The 11,708-nt window shown below is 42.5% G+C and overlaps 1 protein-coding gene and 1 long non-coding RNA gene across 8 annotated transcripts in view; one reads left to right on the forward strand and one right to left on the reverse strand.

The window, feature by feature from the left end:
- Positions 1 to 11,708, reverse strand: part of SNCAIP (synuclein alpha interacting protein) — a 309,420-nt gene that overhangs the window by 54,264 nt on the left and 243,448 nt on the right. The window lies entirely within an intron of this gene.
- The window catches only part of LOC137525792 (uncharacterized), a 32,910-nt gene that overhangs the window by 20,799 nt on the left and 403 nt on the right, over positions 1 to 11,708 (forward strand). The window contains exon 4 of the long non-coding RNA XR_011023016.1: positions 6,083 to 6,128. This is a non-coding gene — a long non-coding RNA (uncharacterized lncRNA). The remainder of the gene's footprint in view (positions 1 to 6,082; positions 6,129 to 11,708) is intronic.

Genomic DNA, 11,708 nt, shown 5'->3' on the forward strand with positions numbered 1-11,708 from the left:
ATTAAAGGAAAAGAAAGAAAAACCTTCATTCTGCATGCACAACCACTTCATTTAATGTGTAAAAATACATGACAAGCAGTTCCATTCAACATTTTTTTATGTCCATGAATGCTGCTGGTAGACATCACATTGCAAAAAAAGCGAATTTATTACCAAGACACTCTACTGATCAGCTTATTTTGTACTGATTTCATTTTCTATCACTACCAGATGACATTTGTTTTGTTTACATCATGATTATATACATAAATAGAAAACAATTCGTTTCATAGCGATTAAAAAAAGAATAGGTCATTGGTTCTATAGGTTGGCATCTTCCTATGCTCTCTGTGACATTACTGTCATTGTACCATATAGCACTTTGTTATGGAAGGAAGCAATATGTGCCGCTCACCCTCATTGTACCATATAGCACTTTGTTATGGAAGGAAGCAATATGTGCCGCTCACCCTCATTGTACCATATAGCACTTTGTTATGGAAGGAAGCAATATGTGCCGCTCACCCTCACATTACAAAGCCCTATGGGAAGGAGGTGTGGCCCAGCCTGTCGCTTGCCTTCTCGACCCAAAGCCTTATGGGAGGCAGGTGTGTAGCAAATCCTAGCACAATTATAACCCTATGAGGTTGCTTCTAAAACATAACTTTTATTGATATCTAAAATTGTAGCTGTACAAAAAAATACAAGGATTATACTAAACGAGGGTAGGATCTGGTACATTTAATGTCTCCCTGCTTTGGCGACATCTATCATAGAGACCTGGATCTATGTACCTTCGACTGATTTAACACTATTTACATTAAGACCCCCGGGGTTTATAGATCAGAAATTGTTGTTTATTGTGTAGCAAATCCTGTAAAACTTGAGTGGAATATCTGATCTGCATGCATGGTCAGGGTCTATGGCTAAAAGTATTAAAGACAGATGATCAGCAGGACAGCCAGGCAGTATGTATTGTTTAAAAAGTAAATAAATATGTCAGCCTTCATAGCCCTCTCACATCAGGTGTCCTTTAAGCCCTCATCCATCTTCTGTTGCTTGGCCACACTAACAGTTTGGATCTGATTTAAAAAAATTTTTTTTTGAAAACTCACAATGCTCACTTAAATCCATTACCCCATTACTAGACAGGGAAATGTCTAAAGAAAAATAATGCAATGGCCAAAAGGTCTGCATTCCGGAGTGAATGAAGTTGGAAAATCAGTGTTACTAATGACACGCAAAGAATGTCTTACCCACTGTGCACTGTGACATGTGCATCTTACACTATGATTAAAAAAAAAAGAAGTCATGAAAAATTAAAGTAATACGTCCACGGTATTCCAATTACCCATTCCACAGCTCCGTTCATTGAGTGATGCTAGGAGATGGCGGCCCGCTGAGGTGATTATGTGGAGCTGTGCATAATCTCTCGGCAGTTATGTAAGACCATCTCACCAAACTTCACTCGTAATGGCGTCTTGTCAGATGTAATTTTAACTTTTCCCTTTAGAAGCTGGACTTTTCCCAGTGGTGTTACATTACTTTTGGTGGAAACATTTCTTCAATCATAATCTCATGGTCACTTCTTACAGAGGAAGCCGTGATTGCTTTGGACCCGTCTCTTTTTGATATAGAATGGAAATCCCTGAGAGAAAATGTGTGGTCTGTGATTTTCCCGATTTACACAGAAAAGGTACCCAAATCCCTAGTGGGCTATGTGTTAAAAGTATTTATCTATATAAGTCGTGTGAGGTTTCCGGTTACCGGGCTGCGGTTGCTCTGGGTTTTCTGGTAGCACGCTAATTAGCGCAATGGCTAGTCGGCCCAGGTTTCCTCTTATAAAAGGAGAAAGGCTACAGCTGTCCTTCATAGAAGTATGTAGTCACATACTATGGACTTCTAACATTTCTTTTTCCAGTTCATTAGTGTTTGTTGTTCCATGTGCTTAGGCGCTTGGACACTTTACAGACTGGTTTATACCCGCTGTTAAATGATGTGCAGATAATGGCATGTAGAGACTATGCGGGAACCCTTCCCAAGGGACTCGTAAATGTTAAGTGCATGCTATGATACAGAAGATCTGCTGGTAAAAGCTTGTATCTGTTTCATTTAAAAGTTTGAAAGAAAATGTCGCTTTTAAAACAGAACGCCATGCAAAAGTAGTACTCTTTGTTTAGATACTTTACATATATAAGCTGCTGGCAGGTCTCCAACTATGCTTCATGAAGAACACTGAATAATTGACCTCTCTGAGACCCTGATTTGCCAAGCGGAGGCACTAGGCACTTTGCAATCCCTTATGTTAGTACTGCTGCAATTGCCTTAAAGCGGGATTGTCACCATAAAAATCTAATTTCAACAGCAACTGGTCTGAGTGTATTAAGTGATAAAGATGCTAATCCTGCATTTAAAACTTTCAAAACTTTTTCTGATGTTATGGTTTGGAGTAATCACATACCTTAGGAGCACTGGCCCTTTAATTGCCATTGCCAAACAGTTGCATGCTGGGGGGTCTTTTTATCTATAATATAGTAATCCTCTTCCCATTATTTCCAACTCCTTCTAATGACATAAGACGGTGCGCTTCCTAGTATAGACCTCAGTGGGAGTGTCTGAAGACTCTGGGAGGAGGGTGGGTAACGAATACACAAATAGCAAGAGGAGAAAAAAAGAGTGAGGGAGGAAATGATGTCAGGAGGTCAAAGGTAACCAAGATGGAAACTGTCTAGAATAGGATTCTCTGCTTTTCCTTTATAAAATTCACAGGAATAATGACGTGGACAGTGCAATACATCTGTTATGTAAGTAGAACTAGTATGTATCTACTAACTGTATATATGGGTTTTTTATTTCTAGGTTAGCATGGGTGTCACTTGTTTTTTAACACTGAGCACATTACAGTCTCTCTGATCTTTATGCTGATGTGAAAGCTTTAAAAAAACAAGGTGAAAATAAACTGATGAGATAAACAATTATATTCATCTTCCTACTCCTGTAAATTCCTTTTTTTTTTTTTTTTAGAATCCTAGGATGTCATGTTGTTTTTAAAAGCTAAAAAAACACATTTAATGCTGTATTATCTCATATCAATGATACAGTCTTTCACACAGTCTCAGTGTCCCAGAACTAAATTATATGAACTATTGACCTTCTTTAATCTATACAATGCACAAACAACAATGCCAAAGGCTGGCTTCAAGTGGCTTCTAGAGGATGGCATGAACCAATTATGCTGATACACACACGCACACTAAAACCCCCATTATCCAGAACTCCGTTAACCAGAATTCTCAAGCAACCAGAAAAAAAATCCTGGACTTGCAAGATGCATAAATCAACTTTTACACTTCTTTATACAGTAATAAACCTCTGTTGCATTACAGTTAAATATGTCCCCTGTCTTAATTTGTTTTTAATTAATCACTTGGGGACCGCGGTGTTAAAAGACCAGGCCTTTTTTAGTTAATTGAGCCACTGCAGCTTTAAGGCCAAGCTGCAGGGCCGCACAACACAGCACACCAGTGATTCCCCCCCCCCCCCCCCTTTCCCCCCACCAACAGAGTTCTCTGATGGTTGGGTCTAATTGCCATCACATTGTTTATATTTATGTTATTTATTTTTAAATAAAATTTACTATTTAAAAATAAATATATATATATTTTTTTACATTACCCTCCCTCCCTCCAGCCAGCCAATGACGCGATCGGCTGTCATAGGCTTCAGCCTATAAGAGCCGATCTCTCTCCTGTGGGCCAGGGGTACAGCCGTGTCAGTACAGTACTGCTGCAGATTGCAGCACTGTACAAAGTAATTCGACGGCGGTTTCTCTGCCTATCAGTCTCCCAAGCGGCGATGCTGCTCGGAGACTAAAGGCGGAGCAGAGCTCCGTCCCCCAAGCAGGAGATGCGCGCGCAACATACGCGCAATCTCCTGCTAGCCCCATAGACGGCCGTTCACGCCGATCGGCGTGGAGCGGTCCTGGGGCTGCCGCACTGGAGCAGTCGACAAGTAGTTAATTACTGCATTTAAACATTAAAGGTTGAACTTCAGCCTAATCAAACACACTGTCATATAAAGGGAACCTAAACTGAGGAGGCTATGGATTTTTCCTTTTAAACAATACCAGTTGCCTGGCGGTGCTGATTATCTCTAAGGCTGTAGTAGTGGCCAAATCACACACCCGAAACAAGCATGCTGCCCATGTGTCCCCATCCGAAATGGCCGCTAGAATCCACATAGGAAGTGGGGTAGAACGTCAGGTGTTCGTATCCTGTGTGTTCTGTGCTTTCCGTTCCCCATAGGTTTCCATATCCGGATGGTGCAGTCAGGATCCGGTCCGGGTGCGTGGGCCGGATGATCCGGACCCAAAAAGCCTCCGGGATCCGGATCCGATCCGGCTCCGGAGTGTATGGAACGTCCGCATAGACTTTGCATTGCTATGCGGAGCGTACGTTCCGTCTGTACAGTATACGGTCTGGATCCGATCAGGCGGATCCGGACAGGGAACGCTAATGTGAACCAGGCCTTATACAGCATCAGCCAATCCCCGTTGGTGCTGGATAATGGGGTTTTACTATCTATAGTTAGTATATATGATATATGAATATATAACCTTGGAGTTAGAGAGTTAACATACTGGATAAAATATACATTTCTTAAGTGCTCGGCTTAGCTGAAACACTGACATAAGATCTGGATCAGGCCAACGCTGACATTCCTACAAGGGAGCCATGTAGCCACATCCATTCTCAAATGTCTTCAGCAATATTTCTGCAGGCTACATTTGTGCATTCTATCACTCGTTATATAACTGGAATCATTTGTAAATATAGGACTGATGCTCGCATTCAAAGGCTAAAAATGCATAAAATATTAGTAGAGCTGACTGCATTTGCTTTTAGATATTGTGTCCAAATGATTATGCTTTATTTATGACTGGAAGGTGTCCTGGAGAACTCCTTGGCCTCGATTCATCAACACTTAGCAAATTTGTTAACAACAGTTTAGTAAAATACCAAATTTGTTAACTTCATTTCAGGATTCATCAAAGTTATCTACAGCTGTTAGCGAACATTCGGTAACGATTCGGTAACGATTTGCTAAAACGGAATAAAGTGCAATTCATGAAAAAGAAAGTGGGCATGGTTTAGCGTTACATTTAGGATTAGTTATCTCCTTCACTGCTCTGTCGTTATTCCTGTCAGATCATTGCTGACAGAGAAGATGGAGCCATTTGAAGTGGTTATGTATCAGCTGAGAGTGATTCAAAGGCACAGAAGGGCAAGAATAAGGTCTGCAACCATATCAATTTGTAAGAGAATAGATTTATTTGCTATAACAGGACATCTGCATTTCTCTTGAATCATCTTGTAAGAGAACACAGGCAGTGTCAGGGTTAACTAATTTGCTAGCTGCACTATAATTTTTTAGAAAAGGCTCCTATCAAATTGTGGGATTGTCCCAACCACTTTCAGAATCCTGGTCCAGGTGTAAAGCCCTATTCAGAATGTTGCTACGTAGTGCTCAAAGGACTGCCTTTTACCCACAATTCCATGGGAATCTTATGGCCTTGTGTTAAAGTACCACTGTAAAATGGAAATATCGACACGTTACCGAATGGTTACCGAATTGTTATCGAATTCACACCGAATGAGGAAAAACCTTGATGAATACAACTAGAAATCGCTAAACTTCGAATTCGGTAATTTAACAAACTGGAAAAAGTTATCTCAAAGAGAATGATGAATCGAGGCCCTTCTCCCTTATTTTTTTCCAGATATATTTAATCTGTGTTGAACCAGACAGACTTCATATTGGAAACTCTCCAAAAGCACAAAGCGTCGTCCTGACAGTTACTTAAGGCAAATGCATTTAAATGTCTGCCGGCTTATATACACTTGGGGTTAGGAATCAAGCACTACAGTGAATGTTTTGCCACTAACATTCATTTAAAGGCACACTGGAGCTGAAATGTATACATTATTCTTTCCTTTAAGTTATTTCTGTAGCAGTACCAGATTGCAATCCCCCATACATTTTGTATATTTAAAGGGCCAGAAACACCACTTTCAACATCTGTCAACTCTTTATCTGTCTGCAGGAATTACTCCACATGGATACTCCTCAGGACTATTCTCTTTCCCAAGGTACTTTTATAGGCTGAATAAAAGGAGGTGCTTAAAGGGTGTGAGCTCACCAAACTGCACACATATATGAATAGTACTTTTATTGCCGTCTGTGAAATAAGCGGTGTATGAACTTTAAAGTGCAAAGTGTTAATGTATGTATAGTTTTCTAAAAGGGTCACATATTTACATAACTTGCTATGTAAATTGCCTAAATCTGGTTAACTTAATGTGCGCTCTGTCTGCACATATTAACTTTAACAACATTTTACAAAAAAAATCCTTCAATCTCCTACATGGAATGAGGTAAGTTGACTATCTCTGAGGTTTCATGTTGTGATGACCTCAGCTTCAGAGAAGCTCAGCTTAAGTCTGCCAGTATGGGCACTTCAAGGGTAGCACAAGGTTTCCTACCACTGGCATAACTTTAGGCCGCGCTGGGGGAGGGCCCAGAGATGGGGGGGGGGGGGGCAGTCATATACATTATTATGCAGAGAGCAGAAGAGCGTTATTGTGTTTTTATACATTACCTGCTCCCGACGCATGCCTCTCCTATACTTCCTGCTTAGTTTGTAAGTGCTGTGCAGGCAGCCAATCACCATGCAGCTTCATTCCCCACATGGTGATTGGCTGGCTGCATGGCACTTGCAAACTGACCAAGAAGTGGAGGAGACGCGCATGCTAGGATCAAGTAATGTATAATAAAGCTTCCTCTGTGCTCGCATAATGATATACAGGACCAGGGCCCCCTAGCTCCCGGCCCACCACCACCACCAGTCCAGTATAGTTAGCCCCTGATGCCTACACTGCTTTCTAATACTACCTGTCCTATTAAATCCAGACACTCCAAGTAATGAATCATCACTGATGGAGTCCTGACTTATCTGTAAGTCAGAAAAATACTGTGAATGCCCCTTGTGCAGCAGCCCAGGACACTGTAGCATTAGAAGAAGATGACTGTTAGGAGACCTGGATTATGACAGATCTTTTGTAGCCTGTAAGAGACGTAGAGAATTGTATGGCAGTAAATCTTTCTCACTTTCATCTAACCTTTAGGTATGTACCGTATATTATTTCATATGAAATATGCAGCTACCAGGCCTTAGGGGGAGGCAGAGAAAATTCTTCATTCTGTATGTTGATTATAACTTTAACAGCCTTTCACCTATAATCTGTGCAGGTGGCTTGCATATTTCTCTAAACTATGCAAGGCTAAGTTCAACCAAGGCTTGTATGTGTGAAGGCTGCATTATTACAGCAGATTATTTGGGCCCTCTCACGCATGCCCATTGACATGGAGTACATTGCAGTTATGTTCCTTGGGGCCTGATTCACAAAGCGGTGCTAACCTAGTTAGCACGCCTAAAGACTTTGGGCGTGCTAACTAGGGTGCTAAGTACTTAGAGCGCACCAAAGTAAATCAGATTGCGTGCAGAAAATTTTTCGCGTGCAAAGGCCATTGTACACGAAACGTCGCACCGGGTTTGTCGAAAACGCGCACCCCACGCGCCTATAACGGCTCATTGGATGCGTCCTAAACAGCGCACCTGTGCAATGTTTAGGGCGCATCCAATGCGCCGTTATAAGTGCATCGGGTGCGCCGGTTTCGTTTCATGCGCACCAGCCTTTGCGCACGGTACTTTGCGCTAATTAGCGTGCGCAAAGGATTTTTAGGCGCGATAAGTGGCTTTTCACAAGTGTCCTAACAGTTAGCACCGCTTTGTGAATCAAGCCCTATGTAAGGTACACACATGCTGTAAAGGTATTACCAACACATAAATAAACATTTCCTATCTGAAAAGCATTTTAATGTATAGTTGTGTCACTTGCAGCAGTGACACAACTATGGCCTGATCTTCTGATCTCCAAGCATCTACAGTGGGAGCACCATGAGTTATCCAACAGACCAGGAGGGGCTGGATAGTGTACTAGTTTAAGGATACCCGAAGTGACATGATGAGTGTAACGATCGAAGACGATACCTTTGTGGGGGAAAGCAGCGCAGCTGCTTTCACACCTGATGTCACCTCTGCGGCCACGCCATCCCGGGTGTCGCTTCCTGACGAAGGGGGGCCAGGAATCTCTCTTGCACAGCAGCTTAAATCCACACGCCTGCGCATGGAGCAAAAGGACCTTTATGGGCGGAGGAGACAGATCAGCTGACATTGTGGTCAGCTGACTTCCACCTGTCAATCTACCTTGCAGGCTGGTTCAGCCCTTCGGGCGGGGCTGCTTGAATCTGCTTTCAGTATTTAAACCAGAATTGTTACTCTGTCCTTGTCTGTTGTCATGAATGCTTGTGTGTCAGCGTTCAGACCTTTACATTAGGATATTGCTATTGCTCTGTTATCTGTCAGATTAGATCCCAGGTGTGATGCCAAAGATTTCACACCTAGATTAGGATATTGCTATTGCTCTGTTATCTGTCAGATTAGATCCCAGGTGTGATGCCAAAGATTTCACACCTAGATTAGGATATTGCTATTGCTCTGTTATCTGTCAGATTAGATCCCAGGTGTGATGCCAAAGATTTCACACCTAGTTTAGGATGTTGCTATTGCTCTGTTATCTGTCAGATTAGATCCCAGGTGTGATGCCAATGATTTCACACCTAGTTTAGGATATTGCTATTGCTCGGTTATCTGTCAGATTAGATCCCAGGTGTGATGCCAAGGATTTCACACCTAGATTAGGATATTACGATTACTCTGTTATACTTTAGACTAGTCCTGGGGGGTTGAGACCAAGGACCTCACCCCCAAGCTTAGGATATTGCTACTCTGTTATTACTATTTGTTTAGACTAGTTCCCGGGAGTTGACGCTAAGGATTTCACACCCAGACTAGGTTATTGCTTCTGTATTGATCTCCTGTGTATGACTCTTAGCTTTTACTCTGACCCTGATCGTGCCTTCTGATCCTGTACTTTCGCCTATCTACCTACCTGTTGCTGAATCTCTGTCTGATTACCGACTATTCTCTTGTTTCACGATTCTGTACTGATGCTTACCTCTCTGTTGCCGAGCCCTGCCAATCTGACCATTCTACTCGCCAGGGGGCCCTCGCCACTGGTGAGGTGTTAACTGCGCCAGCTCCGCTGGTTTAGCAGCTCTGCTAGGCTATAGTTTAGCCCTAGTTACCTGCTCATTAGGTACCTGTTGTTTTAATATTACTGTATCTCGTAGGCTGCAGTTCAGTATAACGCACCGGCACCTCGGGTGTCCATTTGCCTGCAGTATAGTCTGAATCACGCGCTCCTCGAGAGATTCTGTCTCTTCAGTATTGTTTCCCCAGCTTGCAGGAGGTTGTACGTTAATACACAAGCAGTGTACTGTTCCTACCTCACCAGCCCCTCTGGTGAGGCCTCATTAAAGCATTATAATTACCGTGACACCAATCACTACACTCTCTGCTCTCAGTCTTGCTATACTGGCATTATTGGCGATTCTGCGGATCACACATAATCGGGTATAGCGTCTGCATTGTTGGTGATTCCGCAGATCACCAGAAATCAGATATCTGAGTAGTGGTATTAATCGTCACAATGAGATAGACATGGGTATGTACAGTGCCTAGCACACAAATAACTATGCTGTGTTCCTTTTTTTCTTTCTCTGTCTGAAAGAGTTAAATATCAGTTATGTAAGTGGCTGACTCAGTGCTGACTCAGACAGGAAGTGACTACAGTGTGACCCTCACTGATAAGAAATTCCAACTATAAAACACTTTCCTAGCAGAAAATGGCTTCTGAGAGCAATAAAGAGATAAAAAGGGGAATTTCTTATCAGTGAGGGTCACACTGTAGTCACTTCCTGTCTGAGTCAGGACTGAGTCAGCCACTTACATACCTGATATTTAACTCTTTCAGACAGAGAAATAAAAAAAGAAACACAGCATAGTTATTTGTGTGCTAGGCACTGTACATACACATGTCTATTTCATTATGTCACGTTTCAGTTCTGGTATCCTTTGAGGCCACTTTCCCACCAGGACGTTGTGTTTTAGGGGACGTTATAGGTCGCATAACGTGCCCCTAACGCAACGCCTGGTGGTGTTGGAGGACGCTACATAGAGCTGCGTTATGCAGCTGTTGGTGCGCCTTTTCTGTCCTATGCACTGCGGAGACCACGTGATCGGAACACTCCGCATCACGTGGTCCCGCCAGCCAATCAGCGGCCGCTCCAGGAAGAAAACACTGCAAGTGCAGTGAATATTAATTAGCCATGTGGCTAAGTACGAAAGCGGACTCTCCGCTCCTCCTCTCCTGTAAAAAAAACCCATTACTGAGCATGTGCACACAGTCTAACGAACGCACAGCATGCTGCACTTTCCCAGAACGTCTAGCGTTACACTGTAACGCAACGTGGGCACTGTGAACAGCCCATTGATTTTTCATTGCTGTGAGTAGGGCTGCGTTACAGGGCGCTGTAACGTCAGCCTGTAACGTCCCACTGTGAAAGCAGCCTAAGGCCTCTGCCTCTGACACAGGAGACCAGGGTTCAAATTTTGGCATTGCCTATTCAGTAAGGAGACCTTGGGCAAGACTCCCTAACATTGCTACTGCCTACTCAGCATGCCCTAGTGGCTACAGCTCTGGTGCTTTGAGTCTGCCAGGAAAAAAGTGCAATAAACATTTTCTGTGTATTGTTTGCTATTATGCAGTAACATTTTGCAGTCCTAACCTGGGTCAACATTTAAACAATGTAGGAGTTGCTAAAACACAGTCACTTGACTGCAGTCTCATACAGACACACTTATTTAATAAACTCACTCTGTTCTGGAAAAAAATTATAATAAAATAATTGCGGTAAATATGACTCAGCGGAGAGTGACAAATCCAGTGACTTAATAGCAGACATTTTTAATTAATCCATCCCAGATTTGCTGGTTCACTCATGATATGCCCGCTGGAGATTTGTGGAGCCTCCTTATTAAATTAAGAACATAGTGTGAGGCATGGAGCAGGGATCTGCAGAGACACAATCTCAGGACAGACGCTACCATAAGCTAGTAGCTTCATCCAGCACTTCTAGGTCTAGTCTTAACTGTAGTATACATTTGACTGGACCTTATCACATACTTCATGGAGAGTTCCCTACTCTTCCAATAGCTCTAGGATTGAGCATTAGGGATGATCAATAAAATGCAAATAACTTACAATTTTAATGCAAAGAGAATTCTCTTTGAGCAGTGTTAAAGGGTACCCGAGGCGAGAGGGATATGGAGGCTGCCATATTTACTTTCTTGTAGTCTATGTCTAAAAGTATTACAGACACAGGATCAGGAGGACTGTCAGGCAATGTGCATTGTTTAAAAAGAAATAATTATGGCTGCCTCTATATCCCTCTCACCTCAGGTTCTTTTTAAAAAGAAGGCGATAGGTTCTTATATTATGAACACACATCACAAAGATGTTTTCTTAAAGGGAACCCGAGGTGAGAGATGTATGGAGGCTGCCATATTTATTTCCTTTCAAATGATGCAGATTGCCTGGCCTGCTGATCCTCTGCCTCTAATACTTTAAGCCATAGACCCCGAACAAGCATGTGTTGACTGAATTTCAGGTGTGATTCAGATACTCCTGCAGCCAAAGACATCAGCA

This window comes from Hyperolius riggenbachi, chromosome 1, assembly GCF_040937935.1.
Source record: "Hyperolius riggenbachi isolate aHypRig1 chromosome 1, aHypRig1.pri, whole genome shotgun sequence".
NCBI classification, from domain to species: domain Eukaryota; kingdom Metazoa; phylum Chordata; class Amphibia; order Anura; family Hyperoliidae; genus Hyperolius; species Hyperolius riggenbachi.